At 37.5% G+C, this 14,065-nt stretch overlaps 1 protein-coding gene across 20 annotated transcripts in view; it reads left to right on the forward strand.

Moving 5' to 3' along the window:
• Window positions 1-14,065, forward strand: part of LOC135444249 (poly(rC)-binding protein 3-like) — a 497,164-nt gene that overhangs the window by 195,261 nt on the left and 287,838 nt on the right. For 17 of the 20 annotated variants that reach the window (XM_064705626.1, XM_064705627.1, XM_064705618.1 and 14 more), the window contains one exon: window positions 1,887-1,943. The exons of the other annotated variants lie outside the window; for them this stretch is intronic. The gene's annotated coding sequence lies outside the window, so the exon portion shown is untranslated. The remainder of the gene's footprint in view (window positions 1-1,886; window positions 1,944-14,065) is intronic. 20 annotated transcript variants of the gene reach the window in all.

Here is a 14,065-nt window from a genome sequence, read left to right on the forward strand (position 1 = left end):
AATTATTCCTGAGGAAATTTCCTGATGCATTATAAGGCCAGACTGCTGGTTTGAACCTTGCAGCATCTAACAGTGTTAAATTTTACTTTCTTGTTTGCACTTAGCTACATGCAAACATGGCTCACCACAAAACAAACAAACAAACAATGGAAATAATGTCGCTGTCTCAACTCTCCCAAACAACTATATTTTAAAAATTTTTTTCCTCCCTCTTATATCCTAAAAGATATATGTCCTAAAAGATGGATATCTTTCTAGCCCAAGGCAAGAAAAGGGGGTTTGGAGGATATCTTTTGCCCTTCAGTAACTGCTCTAACTCCCTATCAAGTTAATGGAAGTTCTGCAACTCAATTGAGTAGAAATGCGATTAAGCCTTTGCTTACTGATCCCATTCTGATGGAGTCAAGTTTCCTGCATCCGTATCACATACAGAAAAACAGGAAGGCCAACATTAATGGATATTGCTTAAAAAAACTGTATTAGGAGTCATAGGTTAAATGATCCTGACTTGTGTATCTTTTCATAGCCTACTCTGAAACAAGATTTCTTGTGCTGTTTAAGTGGAGTCAGTGAAACAATACAAGTCAACAATGGTGGATTCATGTTTCGTTCTTCACTTGAGAAATTACATTTCTGTGCGCCAAAAGATGGAAATTATGTGCTGTATGCTCTCAAGTTCACACTCATGTTATACTGCTGTCATGCTAGTAGAGAGTTGAAGCTACTTTCTTTTCAAGAATATTAGCACTATAGATATGTTCTACATACATTTATGAGTGTTGGACACCTCTAATTTCTGCTTGCTTTCTGGTGAATGCAGGCTGATAGGGAGTCTTGTTTGTCTTGCTTTATAGCTCAAGAAATTTCAACAAAATTTTTCAAGATCTTAGGCTGAATATACGAGGACTAAATACTTGACGGCTATGATTTTTAAAGAGCTGATTTTATAAAAATGCAATGGATATAATGATACTGTAGGCAGAAAAGAGCCCCCTTGTCTCCCTGACAGTCCTTATTTTCTCTTTTCATTTCCCTTTTGCACCCCCTTCTTTTGGTTTTTCTCTGAGAGAGAGAATATGTAGAATGGAACAAAGATGAAAAATGGAAATAAAATCCTTTGCCAAGGATTTTTCTCCTGGAAAGCTGAGAGGCCTCAGAGAAGAGGAAAACAATTCTTATCTCATTTGCTTCTCCTGTGTTGTTCTCATCTGGAATGTGTTTGGAGATTTTTTAAGGTGATTACCTAATTAGATTCTGGTGTAAGTTGTTTTGACTCATTGGCCAATTGGGGCCAAGCTGTATTGGGACTCTGGAAAGTGTCACGAGTTTTCTATATTATCTTTTTAGCATTCATTAAGCATCCTTTCTGTATTCTTTACTATAGTATAGTATTCTTTAATATAATATAGTGTAATAAAGTTATAAATTAGCCTTCTGATACAATGGAGTCAGATGCATTATTCTTGCCATCGTTGGGGCATCCCTGCAAATACAGTATAAAGGAAGAAAAACGTGGGGTTTTTTCTGATCTTTGAAGATTTATTCAAAGGGCATCATAAGAATTTGTGCATACCAATTCTAATTTTTCATTAGCCTCTAGAAGGTTTTGTACATCTTTCTGAGATACTTCTTAGAGCCCAATGCTAGACCCCAGTAAGCACTGTATAAATATTAAAATGAGCTAAATCACTGATTGGGTAATCAGTGATTTATCAGTTCGTATTTGAATTGTAACAGAAAGTGAAAAGAAAGTTTTGGGATCCTAAGTTGTCTGTGATGCTAAACTGCTTTTCGTCCTTGCCCACAGAAATCCATGGTTTGTTAGCCTGTTCTAAAGAGGGCAAGACTTTATAATGAGTGAAAATATTTTGCTTCATATTCGACAGGTCAAGTTTTCTCTGGATTGAGGCGGAACTGTGGCTCATGGACATCTGATGTGATAAGTAAGTTGAATTTGATGTATCTTATTACATTATTACTACATCACAAATATTGATCTTGGTTATGCAAGTGTAAGTGCAATTTATTATCTTTCTTATTTTGCATTTTCCCCAGTAGCAGTGAAATGAAAATTTGCCTTTCTTTCTATTTCTCCCAAATGACACTGCAAAAACAATGTTTAAATTGTTAGAAATGACCATTTTGTTTAGAAACAATATACATCAGGAGCTGTTTAACAAAAAAAAAAAAAAAAAAAAAAAAAACCTTCAACAAACCAAAACGATATTTGGGCTTATGAGAAGACAGTTCAGAAAATCTGGTGTAATTGATGTACAGCCCATGTGCTCATACGCTAATAGACAATTGTTTGGGTGAAGTAATGGTCAACAGCACTACATTACTTAATGGCACTGTTTCCTCCTTGGCTATTTAATCATAGTTCAGTGTTTAAAAAAGGGGTCCAAGCATGTCACTAAAAGTGAGACTAAAGTAGGAGTAGAGCCTTATGTTGTGCTGTTTGCTGGATTTTATTATTCCTGGTAATTATTTAATACTTAAGGTGTGCATCTACAGATCTGTTTGGTCTTAAACAGTGGTGGGACCAAGCAGGAGCTTTGCTTACCCTGAAGTATATGAGGCTGCTCCAGTGCTAGAGAAATAGTGAAGAAAATGTAAAAGGATTTGAGTTAAGGTTGCATAAGGCTCTAGAAACACTTCCTCACAGGAACATCCACCATGGAAGCGATTCCTGGAAGAGTTTTGGCAGTCAGAAGCAGTTAGGCAAATGGTGTCCTGCTCTGTTTGTGTCAATCAAATTGATGCATTGTAGAAAAGTGTATTTAATTGTGAAGAGTTGAGCTGAAAAAGTTGGGACTGCAACTTAAAGTTGCAATAAAAATTTCTAGGTATAAAAGAAAAAAAAGGAAATTATAAATAGCTAAAAGTTTTCCATTTCTGAAAACCAGTTTAGGAGACTGCTTAATGATGTAATTTTTCAAGTTGCAAGGTAACTTTTTCTGAAGTAATCTTGACAAGATATATATATATATATATATATGTGTATATATATTCTTGTTTCAGATTTTCAGTCCTATTTGCAGTATGTATTGTTTATTGCTGTTTACATTAACTTTTTTATAGTTAGGATTTAGAAATGAAGGTAGGGAAAAAATGTCCATTTTCCCTCAAATTGATACAGACCATCAGAGGCAAACTGGTAGCACCAGACTAGCACTGGGATGATGAAGTGACAGTAAATTAAATGACAGGGAAGGTAAAATATATGATAATATTTTTAGCACCAGAACAGTTTGCCACCCAGACCTATATATCACGCATGAATTGAGCAGCTTCTAAAATGTCAGTGCATTGTGATTTACAGCTCAGAAATTTGTTCTTTCCCAGATAAAACGAAGTTTATTTTGTGGGCATGTAATACCTTGCAATTTATTATACAGGCAGGCACTTAATGGGGTCTGAGCATGAATGCCTCAAGTGAGAAGTGCGCTCATACCGCAGGAGTGCTTAAGAGAAATGAGTGTTGAACACGTGTGTATGTAAATGTGATTGAGAACACTGGATCAAATGGATATATTTTCCCATTGCTATGTTGCCTTTTATCATGGATTGGATAAATCCATTCTTGCTTGTGGGAAGCAGGAAAAAGAAAAAATGGTGCTGCAGAAATATGTGGATCTCTCCCTCCTTGCAGAATGAGAAGGATTCATATCAGAGAACTGCATGAACTCACCTTTTCAGTAGACGTTTTCTTCCTGGTGTTTGTGTGTGTGTATGAGTATCTGTTATGTAGCAGAAAAGATCAATGCATTTCATAGATAAGATCTTTCCTTAAAAGAGGACAAATCTATGATCTAAGACTGACAGGAACAGTCAAGTGTCCAATGTTCTGGAAGGTCCAATCCTCAGGAAATGGAATATAGATTGTACCACAGGTTTAAACCAGAAACAGAGTGACAGAATTACAGTCTGTAAAACACAGACAATGTTGTCAAGCCACAAACACATTGAAAGTTTTTTCATAGTAACATAATTAATGTCCTAAAATCTACCAGGAAAACAGATGGTAGCCGGTGGATTTGATGTGCATACTGTTCATTATGTGCATAGAAGAATAGTGAGACTTTTATTCTTGCAGGAGGAGCAGCACTTTGCTGAGAAAGAGAGGCAGGCACACAGGCAGCTGTTTCAGGAGATGACGTTCCAGCAAGTTGGTAATATGAACCTGAGAGGGAAATGAAGAGTGCAAAAGTGAGAGTTCAGTGGCAGAGGTTATAGCGGAGGAGCTACAGTGAGAAGCTGAACAAATACAGTTAAAAACACCCTTCATTATCCCTGGTTCAGTACCTTGGGTTTCTCTCTTTGCTAGTGCTTAGTTACTTGTTGTGATGGCAACTCCCCACCTTGGTTCATTCTGCTTTAATTATCAGTTGCATGGCTTGAACACAGCAAAAGTACAAAGGAGATGAAATTGGAGTCATAATGGCCAGGTTCAGGCAGGTCCTCTAAGGTTGGCAGAAGAGAATAAAATCTGCTGAAAGTATTTGGGAAAAGCTGCTTTTCTGTTAAGAAATAATGCCAGTAACTGATATGTAAAGAAAATGAAGGAGTACCATCCGCATGTAGTTTACAAGAACAGGAGAGGTAAACTGTGCAGTGAACATGGACTATATGTTAAAGAACTCAAGCAAACACCTTTAAAAATCAGTCATCATATTGCTTTGCTTTTAAATTAATTAATATAATTATTTATTACAGTGATACCATTATGTGTCATTCAGCACTGGATAAGATTCCCCCCAGAGATGAATTTGGACCTGAAAAAAATCGAAAATAAACTTTCAGTGGAGACAGAGCTGAAAATGAAGCTATTTCTGTTCTGACAGCGTTCTTTCTAATAGAGGGTACTGCAATGTGCAGAGGCTCAGAAAGATGTCAGTGAAAATAACAACCTGACATTATATGTGCAGTAAATACTGAAGACTGGAGGCTGGTTTATTACTTTTTCTTTTTTTTTAAATATGTGGGTTGTTTGTTTCAGTTTTAGTTCATGCTAATCTGCTTGATAGCTCATTATCTTTCTCCTTTGGTTTCGTGGCAGTCTACCAGTTTATGTTAATGGCTGTTTCTTTATCCAGTCTCATAAGGTCATCATTTGAAATGGTAACAAGGGTAGATGTTTACATAAGTTAATATCTCTTTTCATTTTATATGGGTACACTAAAAAACTGAAAATCACTTACTTTCAACAAATTGTACTAATAAAATGCAGTCTTTTGAGACTAAAATGCAAAATTCAAAGTCTGTTAGATTGACTATCCAATCAGAGTTCATGACAACAATATAATTGTTTTTGTTTAAAAAAAAAAAAAGAAATGCAGACAAAACAAACAAAAAAATCATGACCAGTGAGGATTTGTCCAGTTAAAGAAAAGCAAAAGCTCTTCTTCATCTCAAGAAATCTCGAGAGCTAGAACTGGCACCAGTATGCTCCCTGCTGCAAATATTGAGGTACATAAGTCTTAAAAAGCTGTATTGTAATAAACACTGGACTACATGCTTTAAAAAAAGGTGTGGGTGGATGGGAAGTGGAAATGGTTGCTGAATTACTCAGGTGGCTTTGAGTGACTACATGAGCAAGTGTATGATTTATATGGCAGATTTTGGCTGACTCTTGGATATAAGTGAGGAATCCTTACCCCATGAATGAGCCACACAGTGCTGGCTGAGTTGCAGTGGCAGGAAGCTCACTGTCAGACCTTGGCTAAGGAGCCATGGTGTCAGCTCTCAGTCCATTTATTGAGCAGAACTGAAAAACAGTAACACCTCACCAGTAGCTGGATTGCTCTTGTGCTGTAGCACTGGCAAAGGGGAAGAGTGGAGAGCAGAAAGAAAGAGAAAAATATATAAGGTGATTCTTGCATGATTGGGTTTGTGCATGAAACTCTTGTGTGTCTTCTCAGCAGTATCTCATCCTGTGGAATAACATACTAAGCTAGATGATCATCAGCCAGGACGGCTTCCTTGCTATTCTTCCTACTTTGTGGCATCAAACATGGATTTTGGAGCAAGGCCAAGGTTAGATATTAATAAACAAGTGGAGTTGTCAGTATTTTCTACAATGAGGGCATCTACAGTACTTTTGTCTCTCATCATGTTGGCTAGGAGGACATATTTGACTGTGGCTTTTCTCTGATAAATTCTTACACGTGTCCCTGCACTCAGATTTACGCTTGTAGATACTTGTACTATACTGAATTAGCTAAGAGTCACATTTGAATACAGTATTTATACTATACTGAATTAGCAAGAGGTCCTCTATGAAACTTTGGCGTGTCCTCTAGCAGTAATTTTAAAAGGAAGAAATAACATCAGATCTTGTAGATTATTTCATTTCCATCTACATTCAACAAAGTGCTAGAGAAATCTTCCTGAGTAGTGGAGATAGTGAATTTCACCTTTTCTCAGTGCCCACTCTGCTGCCTTGGTACTGTGGTTATTCTGAAGATCCTTTGAGTTCAGCTGGTTGCTCATGCCATGGTTCAGCAAACCAAAAGGCTCTCATTGTTAAGACCTTAATGAGACTTAAACATGTGCTGAAATGTCTTTTGCTGAAAAATCACAGAAGCACAAGCAAAGATTGTAATGTGGCCTTAACTGGTATCGTAAAACTTAACTTTGTGTTAAATATTCTGGTTTTGAAAATTGAGTACATTTTAAAAGCTCTAGCATTCATTTACACATATATGTCCCATGCATACATCATGAGGAAATGTCATTTTACAAGTTGCTACCACCCCTTGATCATTAATTATCCTTCTTGTGCTCTTTCATTAGATCGTGGCAGGAAAAAAAATATCATGTGCTATGGCATTTTGGTGTAATTTGAGAAATCAGAATATGCAAATAGATATATTACTTGTTTTCTGTAACTGCATTGAAATTTGCTTTCTGCAGCTGGGGAAGAAGAGAGCAACTGTGGGAGCATATGTGTTTGAAAATGTGTAATTTCACAGTGTGGCAGATTTGGCATGTAACAGGAGGGTCTCTCCCAGAGTGGTTGTTCTTGTGAATAAGGCTTTCCTTGACCTGCTGCTTCTCCTGAATGCCAACTCGCTTTTGCAGACCTCAGAGTAAGGGATGGGGGAACTGGAAGCTCAGGTCCTTCTGAGCTTGTGGCATTTATATTGTGAGACAGTTGAGATCGAGTTCATTTTGCTAAGCTGCTCACCCATAATGGATCTGTCACATAAACTTGACAACATATTTGTATCCATTTTGGACAGCATTTGCTGCTCAGCTCTCTCCCTGTGCAAGTTTCCAGCAGACCACTCGGATTTACTGTTGGTAACCCTTCCCCTCCCCCTCAGAATCCAGCTATCTTTTCCATAGGTTGGGATTGCCCGATCATCCTTCCCACAGGCTTAACAGGCAGTCATCTGTTCCAGCCATGCTTTACCTTTGAATTGGTAGAGAATTTTGAATTTGAGAGCACTTCTTAATTTGATGCCAATTTTCTCTTCTTCAGCTGTCATAAAGATGGCCCAGCCAAATAATGGAAAAATGGTGTTTTATGCCAGAAACTCTATTGGGTTTTTTTCCTATGAATTCAAAATTTGTTTGAGTTTCTGTTTATAGGTAATTTTCAAAGAGTTGCTGGTTTTTTTCATAAATGTTGTAAATGTTTTTTTTCGTAAATGATGTAAATATGTGGCAGGGCTGGTGGAAAGGAAAATAATGGTATCTCATAAACTGAAAATCTGACTTTCCTGCCAACTGTGTCTGGGAAACAAGTTATCTTTCAGAGACTGGAGCTGCTAACAAATGGAGAAATAAATGACTGCTTTTTTGTATCCAACAACTAATGCTGAAATTATACAAGTGTATTTGCCTCCAAGTTCTGATTCAAAATTGGGTGTCTTATTCTACTGAAGACTTAGTTGAATCTGAAATATAATTTCAGTCTTTGTGGCACAGGAGGATATTTTACCCTCTCCCTTTCTCTTCCCCCAACAAGAGAAATTTTTCGAGTTCAAATCACTGAATAAACCTGCAGGAAGACATCCATTTCTAAATATAGTAAGCTGAGCTATAGGCAGTACCAAAGCCTGGAGAGACAAGTGAAAATGAAACCACTGACTCTTCTCTACTAATTCATCCCCTGGGCCTCTCCTTTCCGGATTTCTTTTTCTTCCTTTCTCTCCTTCTTCTCCGCTTTTCCCCTTCAGTGCTGCTTTTTCCTTAATAGTTATATAATGCCATCTTTCCTTCAGGATGCATCCTATATAGTATAGCTTATATATGTCTTAGTAGCTCTGTTCAAATCCATATCCTTTCAGTTCACTTTAGAGACTTTTTCCAAGCTTGAGTTCTAACCAGCAGTGGTTTTCCCAGAGAGGGCCAGCTCTCACAGCGTTGCCCTGGTTCCAGGTCAGTGCATAGAGTTTAGGTTTAATAGCATGTCCAAGTATTTTCCTTCTTTGACCTACACAGCTCTATCTCTAAAAAGACAGCATCTAAACTGCTTTTTCTGTGTTTCCTGAGGCAGATAGAAACAATAATACTGGTCAAAGGGTAATGCTTGAAGGCACATTTCTTTTAAAAACAGAGACAGGTTCAATGAATTCTGCCACCAAAGTGTGGCAGTTGCAAGTTAACTATCAGGAGAGAGTGAAGCTCACTTCATTCTCAACAAGGTCCATTTAGCAAAGCTGATCTTTTTCACTGGCATAACTTACTGCAATAAATAAATAAGTAAATTCTGTATCTGGTGCTTCTTTGTGGCATGTCTTTTTTTTTTTTTAGCACTCTCTCCTAAAGCTGTCTATGGCTTTCTGATACTTGCTGTTGGTCTTCTATTACCTCCCCTTGAAAATCCATATGGGAGACAGACAGAGCACTTGACAAATCCACTGCTCTTCAGAGGCCTTTCCAGCTTTTCCAGTGTGCATGTTAATTGTAAAAGCTGAAATGAAATACCTTGGGCTGCATTGATCTCATAATCTGTTTTTTAAATAGCATCTCCATTCCATAAATCCTCTTAGAGATAAATTAAAAATGCCTGTAGAAGAGATATAGCCTGAATGTAATAATTTAGCAGGTGCTAAGAAGCAACCTATTATTCATATATCTGGGTTTTGTATGATAAAACAAATTCTAAAAAGTTATTACTGCTTGAAGAGAGACTTGATTGATCATCATCTCCAGCTGCCCAAGCACAGAACTGAGTAATTGGAGAAAAAATCTTCTGAAAGGGACCAACCATCATCAGAGCAGAAGTTTCCTTCTGATCAAATCAGTTTTAGGAGTAGCTTCTTCCTTGCTAGGCAGTACCACTTACATTTTTTGTCTGAATGCTGAATGAATCCTGAAGGGGCAAATACCTTCTTTGAGTGAAAGGTGTAGGTGAAAACAGCATTGCTTCTATACCAGTGCCATTTAAAATCTATTTTCAGTTATGCCTGGAGGATAAGCGGTATTTAACCACAAGCCAGTGGTAAGCAGCAGTGTATCAGAGGCTGCTGTTCACAGATCATTCAAACTGAGGATTATCAGTCAAGCCCAACCTTGCAAATGAACAAGAATTCAAAAATTCTGATACCATTTTTAAAATGGAAAGTACAGGCAAAACTAGGATATTTCTGTAGTGTGGCACTGAATTCAGATATTTAGTAAGCAACTTCTGTAGTAAGTTTACTATTTTCTACATAGGGAAAGTAGCCAACTGGGATTTTATTTTGTTTGGGTTTTTATTTTTTTCACTTTCTAAACTGCTTCTCATGAAATTATGATCACTTGCAATTTGGGAGCAGAAATACCACACAGGGAATAAAAAGCCTCAGCTGCTTTTTCAAAATGAAATAGCTGTATCTAAAAGGACTCTGCTAGACAGCTTCCAGAGGGCTGCAGAGCATGCTGGCTCTGTGTGTGCTGTGCTGCAGAGAGAAGAGCCTGGAGCCTGGGTAACGTGGGGTTTCCTGAAAACTCAGTGGCTGGAGAGATTTCAAATTCTTAATTGTCTTCAGAATAAAACCTTTATGCATGGGATTGATAAATATTACTTTAAAGCCGTGTGTGAAATCGTGACAACATCACTGGAGAAGGGCCTGGCTGACGGCTGTGATTGCGCTATCACCCCTCGGCCACGTGTCCCTGCTGAAGCAATTTGGGGCAGATAAAACGTGTGCCATTGTGTTTTGTACTGTGCCTGGCACAATGAGGCTCCACTGCTACCTGGCTCTGCTGGGCACTGTCAGTCTGGGAGCATTATAACAGCTTGGAAATTTGTAAAATGCACAGACAAGATGTTCTGATAAAAAGGGTACTGGAGCGGTGTGAAATTGAAAAAGCTTTTGAGAGATTTCTCGGTTAAGCATTCCCTACTCTTCTGTGCTGTTTCACTACTCTTTTGTGATGTTTTATCCTCCCAAAAATGTACTTTCTCATAAAAATAAAAATAAAAAAGTATGCATTTCTTTCTTTCTGTAGAGAATAAACATGAATGCAAAGTCACAGTCAGGCCTCGTTCAAGGTGGACATTTTTCCCCCTTCCAATTTTCACACTGTTGAAGATATCATTTTAGTTCATTATTATGTAATGTGTTAAAAGCAACAAAAAAGAAACATCTTTGAGCATTTTTTGATTTACAAAATGTATCCTTTCAGATTTATTTTTTTCAGAATCTCGTTATGGCATTCTTGATTTTATATTTTATGGCATTCTTGTATGAGTGGAGTCTCAAACAAGAATGCCATACAAGGGGTTTTTTTGTTTTCTTTTGTATGAAAATAAGCGGTGGAAATTCAAAGGTAGATAATTGTTTAAATTACTCCAATGTTTCTTTTAAATCTTGAAATATTTAGCATTGTCATCAGTATGTTAATGAACTTCTTCATTTTGAAAATGTTGCCTTTATTTATAAAACAATAACTATTTTTTTATTGTTCAGATTAGCTTTTGCAAAAAAAAAAAAAAAAAATCAAAGCTTGAGAACAGTATAACTGTTTCCTTGCTATCTATCAGGAGTTTCCATTTTATCAGTCTCTTGAACTTGCAATGTAGTAGTTTTCTCCACTGATATCATAGTGCAAATCTGTGAGTCAGCAATTAAAAATAGTTTCAGTATTTTCCATGTAAAATGTCTACATGTTGGTGACTGTCTTTCCCATATGTACCTCTTCTGGTTGCCTGAGCATTTGAATGAGAGCTAAGTCCTTTAACTCTCCCATAGTGACACCCATTGACTTGAGTGGGACCACAGTAGCAGTCTTGAAAAACCTTTTTTCAGTGTCTGGCAATGCAGCAGTGTAAGGATTTGAGGAAGGCTGAAGGCACTGATAAATTTGATTTGCAGGAGAAAAAAGTTTGAAGTAAAGTTTGATAAAATTGAGTGGTTGACAGCAGTTATTTGATTTCCTTAGTTAAGTTTCTGACATCTTTGGGTGAGGATGATGCTGGAAGCATAAGTAAAGCCTAATTGCCTGTACCACTCACCTAAGACTAATACAATGGGAGAAGAAGAATATAACCCTTCCCGGAACCTTCCCTTCCCGGAACCTTCCCTTCCCTTCCTTTCCTGGAACCTTCCCCTTTCCCTTAACCTTACCTTCCCTTAACCTTCCCTAACCTTCCTGGAACCTTCCCTTCCCTAACCTTCCCTTCCCTTAACCTTCCCTAACCTTCCCTTCCCTAACCTTCCCTTCCCTAACCTTCCCTTCCTGGAACCTTCCCTTCCCTTCCTTTCCCGGAACCTTCCCTTCCCCTTTCCTTAACCTTACCTTCCCTTAACCTTCCCTTAACCTTCCCTTCCCTTAACCTTCCCTAACCTTCCCTTCCCTAACCTTCCCTTCCCTAACCTTCCCTTCCTGGAACCTTCCTTATCAGTATGAATATCTGTGTCTTTTGTTCTGACTTGGTTACCTGCAGGGGAGCACCTGCAAAAACCCCATATCTGGGAATGATCAGTGTAGGGGAAGCAACAGTTCCTTGTCTGAAGAAGGGTTGTATTGTACCTTAACTGTAGTTAAATGTATGCTTGCCTTTACCAGGAGCATTTCTCTTAGCTGGAGTTGTCTCCCACAGGTACTGCAAGAGCTGGAGATACTTAAGTGTGTGGCATGTTTTTTTGAAATATCTGTAGAGCTACTCTAAGGAAAAAAAAAAGAAAGCAATATTTAAGTATATCAATTATTTCAATGCATGTAAAATATTTTTAAAGCCTGCCTTTCACAGTCAGTGTTGTTTTGTATACTCCAAAATTGTTGGCAGAACTGAATGTGAGCATTTTTGTTTGAAGTGATGGAGAGGTTGAATACCCTCCTTTCTTTGCCTTCCAAAAGACTACATTGCTTTTAATTAGCTCTAGTCTTTTTGCTAAGTAGAATGAAATTTCCCAGCTGTGTAGGAGATGTGGACCAGCAGAAGGTGTTGGAAGCTGGGAGCACTGAGACTGTTTCCAACAAAAGCATTCATGAGCCAATTTCATGTTGTGAGTAAAATAGCAGTGAAGTGTTTAGCTCTGTTTACAGATCTGGACTGCAACCACATCTTTCTCTGGCCAAAATGTGCTGTTTCTGGCTTTTAAACTTAACTGTAATAAAACATTATTATTGAGAATTTTCATATTTCGCAGTGCAATTACACACTGTGATCTGAGCAGCAGTGCCATTCCTGTATTTACCAGGAATACCAGCTAGTGTTCCAGCTTGATCCTTCCCTGGTGCTTGCTTGGCGGGTTAATTTGGATCTTTCTCTAGAATTATTTGTGAGAGACCAAATGGCAGAATCAGTGAGGCCCCTTCTGCAAGCTGATGGTCTTTTACTGTGTGCATCAATTAAGTTTTCTGGTCTGTTGCATGCTAGAGCTGCTCTCAGACTGAGACCACACGGTCTCCACATGCTCACAGCTGATTTTACTGTGTGTTGTAACTCACACATAAGTGGACTGCATGTTTACCTTCTCAGCTGCTTTTTGCCATCTAGGACTTCATTTGGAAACATAAGTTGGAAAAATGCGTGGAGAGTGATATAGCTTCTAAATTTAATTTCTGAATTATGATTAGATTTTTTTCTCCTTTTTTGGTTGAGCATAGTTGGTTCACCTGCTCAAAATAGCCCCATGCAGTTATTTAGAACGTCTGCACAGAAGGACATGTCTCTTTAGTACTAAAATCCACAAACACATTCTCTAAGGTGTGCAATCCCATCATGGCAGAAACAAAATAAATACTACATTTCAGAGTAGGAAAAGAGCAGCATGGAGCCAATTCTTTAATATTCTTCTTAGCACATAAAGCACATGGATTGAATGCTCAGAGGTTTATTTAATATGTATTTATATATGATCCTACAGTAAAAGAAAGGTACACTATTCTGCTGATTTATAAGCTCCATGAGAATTAGAAATATTATTTTCATTTACCTTCTGCATATCTACTTATGCAGGATTAAGTACTCTTTGACTTTAAGCAAATCACTGGAAAATGTTATTCTCAGTTTTTCCTGTTTTTCTTAGTTATAAAAGCAATGTAATCCTAAAAAATGAGTGGTTTTCTTACTCTACAGTTTGAGTGGCAGAAATCAGGTGCTGGCATATCAAAGACAAAAGAAAATCATTCTCATATATGTTATCGGAATGTTTAGTACTCTAGTTCATTTTTTTAGTTCTCTAGTTCAAGCCTTTTTTTTTTTTTTTTGCTACATTCCTTAAAGTATTAAAATGAGTATTTTAAATGTGGATTGCACAGAACTGGCCAAATGATTGGACCAAATGATTAAGAGCAATGAGAGCTAACTCTTGTGGCAAAAAGATCTAGGAATACTTGATATTATAGAGTGATCTTTCAGCAGATGAAATTTCAGATTCAAGTAATAAAAAACTTCATAGTTGGAACCAACCTAGACTACATATTTTGCATTAATGATACTGAAATTAGCCATTAGCATTTAGATAGTAGGTCTTGGAGCAATGCTGTATATCACTAATTGAAAATTTCTCTTCAAACTTAGTAACAGTCAAAATTAAACACCATTAAGAAGAATAATGAATGGAAAATGTCTTATGGTGCTGCATATCCACTTGCAAAATCCATGGTGTGTTCACGTATA

Source organism: Zonotrichia leucophrys, chromosome 2 (assembly GCF_028769735.1).
Source record: "Zonotrichia leucophrys gambelii isolate GWCS_2022_RI chromosome 2, RI_Zleu_2.0, whole genome shotgun sequence".
NCBI lineage: Eukaryota > Metazoa > Chordata > Aves > Passeriformes > Passerellidae > Zonotrichia > Zonotrichia leucophrys.